General features: G+C 38.1%; 1 long non-coding RNA gene across 1 annotated transcript; it reads left to right on the forward strand.

The window, feature by feature from the left end:
* The first annotated feature begins 2,669 nt into the window (after nt 1–2,669).
* LOC129779546 (uncharacterized) lies at nt 2,670–3,385 on the forward strand. The gene is made up of 3 exons (XR_008743698.1): nt 2,670–2,696; nt 2,801–2,896; nt 2,962–3,385. It is a non-coding gene; the product is annotated as an uncharacterized LOC129779546 (long non-coding RNA).
* The last annotated feature ends 820 nt before the right edge of the window (nt 3,386–4,205 follow it).

Consider the following 4,205-nt stretch of genomic DNA (forward strand, 5'->3'; position numbering starts at 1 on the left):
GCGACTTCCCCACTAGATTTGATTCGAAAAATTGGCAGAAAAAAATTATCAACATTTTCGCACATAGAGCAAAGTCATAGAGGCTCGAGGTAACGTTCGAATACTTCCTTTTTTTTCCATGAATTGGCCAATTGATGGATTTTCTCAGTTTCCGCTCCATTTTCTTACAAACATATTTAACTTAACCACAGAGCATTTAAGTACCCGGAAATCATATCTGAGAGTTGATTGATCTTTCAGGCTAAATATGTCCTTAATTTCAGCATAATCAACTTTTTTTTTGGCGAGACTAACCACCGATTAAATATAAAAATGACGCAAGTAATACTACGTTGAGACGGCGAAGTTCCTCTAGGAACGTTAATGCCATCGAAGAAGAAGAAGAACCACCGATTAAGGATATCTGCACACGAATGTTCATTATAGTTTACTTCTTCACGAGACCAGCATTCCAGAGCAAAAAGCACAACGCCTAAATGGGAACACACGTAACCTAATCCGACTATATAATGATAATGTGCAGTTTGCACTGTTTCTGTGAAACTTTTTGAATGATCAATTTACTTCTATTGATATGGATCATAGCCATAACAAAAATTTCAGATTTTCTCCGTGTATATGCCTTTGACGCTAAAGGTAAATATTTCTGTGAAAACAAATATATTCACATGTTATTAATACAGAGTAGCGCGTAATTTTTGTAACTATTTCGCTGAAAGAGTTATTTATACAAAGCTCAATCTTGTAGATCCATATAAATCCTATGCAGCGATCTCTTTTGCCTGCCCAACAGATCACTAACCCAAATGCACGCTGCAAGCGCCCTATTCAACTGCTCCCTCTTCCACTGAAGCACATCCAGTTACCGAGAAAGAAATACAGGAGGTTCGTGTTCGAGACGAGACCGAACAGGAATAAATTTTAAAAAAAACATAGACTAATCGGACGACCCCCTCGCAAATGAGACACGGGACACACCTGTGGGAATGGACCTCAACACTTGAAAACTCAAACAATCTGCCCAAGGAAGTGGCTTCGATCACTTGTAGCAAAACAACCATCAGACAGTGCCACATCTACTTCCACACCAAACGCTGTACAATGCTTGATCAGTCACTGAAACAGAATTTCGCGAAGCAACCAACATGTAGAATTATATTATGCACACACCCATGTATATTGGATCCTGAGCAAGCGATCTACGAGCGATCAACCTGCACAGCAGGCTTAGCAATGATAGTGTTATATGAAAAATAAAATAAAACTGTACGCAAAACCGATTCGACGTCGCCCGCACCCGAAAATATCATAGCAAGCCACATCTTCACTCAGACAACACTTGGCACTGTACACTGCTGAACTGTTCAATAACAAGCCTCACAAATTGTACAACCCTCTTCATTGCAGCAAACTGCTAGGGAGTGCCCAAATCGACTAAGGCAAAAAAAATCTCCTTAACCTCTCAGTAAGTAACTGAGCAATAAGCTCTTTAAACTGGAAGCTTTCGCGATGCAACCGATTCTTCGTTTTACAATTTGTGCTCTCAACATTTTCTCAGAAGACTCAATACTACGTCATAAAAAAATCTTGTGCATTGAAAAACAAAAAAAAACAAACTCACCTCGGAGCACTTTTTTATATCATTTTCACAAAACTACAATTTTCATTGTTTTGTTTTTTTTCTCTTCAAAAAATGAAACAGCATACATTAAACTTTTAGACTGACGACTAACACGAAACAGAGCAAAAAAAACCATTGTGAAACCGTCAAATTCATCACTTTTGTTTTTTGTTTCTCTTGGGCTCCAAACCATGCAGCTTTCTTGGCGATTCTCTTCTTCAGTTATTTTAAATAAATTATTTGTTTCTTTTATGAAACAGAAACAAACCTGTCACAGTCGCCATTGTGAGTTCCGCTATATTCGGGGCAGAAGAGAATCGCCTTCGAAGCATACATGAAGGACTTACCATTTTGACGGACGACTAAGGGCGATTACACATTATCCGGTTTCCGCCGGACCGGTTAGAATCCCAAATGGCAAATTTCGACCGTACCAACCTCTTCACGGCGCCGTGATGCAGCCGTCCACTGCGACTGCAATGTCCGGTGACCGGACAAGCATTATACGCGATGACAGTAGTATTGTGTCGACGTCTGGTACAGACACCGGTTTGGGAAAATAAATCATTCTCTATGAGAATATCAGACCTTAAGACAGTTAAATTGTTCAAACTTTTAATGAAAATTTTTACTTTATATTATGTGATCACTTAAAACTCGTAATACTGATTCTTACTTAACCATTTTTGTATAATTTTCTTGATATTGTCACTAAAACTCATCATTGTAATATGAAATTATTATCAAACACAATTCTTGTTCAGGGGGTTTTCATCACTTGCAAAAGAACGTGTAACACTATTGCATTAAGAACATATTTTATAAGAAAATGTTAATTTTCATTCATAATTTTTATTTTTAAATATGTGTTAACTGCACCCGAAAATCAATTATCACTATCATTTCCCAAAAGCGGAGCACGAACCTCCACGCGAATTGACAGTTGTTTTCATGTCTGTTAGTATTAGTACAATTCAGGCAATTTTTCGCCCCATATATTAGTATGTGTGTGCCATTTGACGTTTGTTTGTTGATTTTGAACAGAATGAACAGAATTGAACAGAATTTGCAAGTGGTATGGACACTGAATTTTTTATTTCGCTTCTTTATTTAGCTGCAGTGAAAAATTTCAGCAACTACGAGTTCTTAAATTATCTTCCGTTTTTGTATTGTTTACAGATTCGCTACTGAACAAGTTCGATGATGTCAAACAAATCTCCAACTGGTTCTTCAAAGGGCATATTTTGAGCGACTTTATCGAGATTTTATGAGGCGGTCAGTCTTTGTTTATTTGAGCACATCAAAAATAGCTCTCCTAATATTCTTATTGGGTATTTCAGACAGTTTGACCTGATTTGGGACGCGATCGACGACGAGGTGGTCGAGGCTCGGCTTGAGGAACTCTAGCCCAAAATGTCCGATCTGTGATCGGTGATCGAGATGCCCGACACCGAAGCATCGGTTCTGTCATAACAAAATCACCCAAATCTCAAATTAAAATATCTGAGTCAGGCATTCTTTGCCCAAGATCCACGTATAAATAGCTGTGCGTTGATTTGCTATGCGCTCGAGAAGCTACCGCTGCGTAGGTGCTCGACGAATTGCGGCATGTGCTGAGCCCGTTTCTGGACGAGGATCTGCGGATGCAGCAATGGGATAGCATTTGAATGAATCATTATGTTATTTTTAGGAAGGAATTATGATGTTATTTTAATCATACAGATTTCTACTGTAATGGTGAAATAAAAAACACTCTAGAATGAATGGAAGGGCATATATTATCTCGTAGACAAATTCCAAGACAATCACGCCCCTATCAATCGCATGATGCGTATATACAATCAGCACAGCGAAATAATTGACACAACAATGAATAAAAAACAGCTAAAAAGAAACATGTACCGCAAAAATAATATTTAACCTAAGAAAACATTGTAACATTAGTGTATAAGTGTGTAGTCTACATTTGTTTGACGAAATGAATAAATAAATAAATGAACACATTACACATATAAATAAATAGTGCCGCTAGCTTCTTACGGAATGTTATTATTTTTTCGGTCTTAAAATTGTACACTTGTTTCTGAGACTGTTGAACCAATATGTGGCAACAGAACGTGTGAAAAAATCATGCTATTTGTGTATGTTTAGGAACAAAATAACTAAGCGTATGAATGACTACACCGCAACTGGACTAAAGTTAGTTATTCTAAAGTGGGGCGGAAGTATTTACGATAGGTGCTGCAAGAACACCGTTATGATCCAGGATGCGCTAATGCCGTGAGGGCTGCTCTTACTTTGACCATGCTCCTGATGTGCCACACAATATGAAAACGCTCGTGGTTGCCGCAGCAGCTGTGGTTTTAAAAGTTTCGGTCTGCAAACAGCTGCATGTAGCCGGAATATTTGCAGCAATGTGTACCTGTCAATCCACTATATGAATAAATGCATGCATGTCTATGTGAGAGATGTACAGTTTTGTGTAGTGTATTTGTATGTAAGAGATGTACGGTTTTGTGTAGCGCGAGGTGAAAGAGACACATACGTGCATTTATTTCTATAATGGATTGACAGATAAACATTG

This window comes from Toxorhynchites rutilus, chromosome 3 (genome assembly GCF_029784135.1).
Source record: "Toxorhynchites rutilus septentrionalis strain SRP chromosome 3, ASM2978413v1, whole genome shotgun sequence".
NCBI lineage: Eukaryota > Metazoa > Arthropoda > Insecta > Diptera > Culicidae > Toxorhynchites > Toxorhynchites rutilus.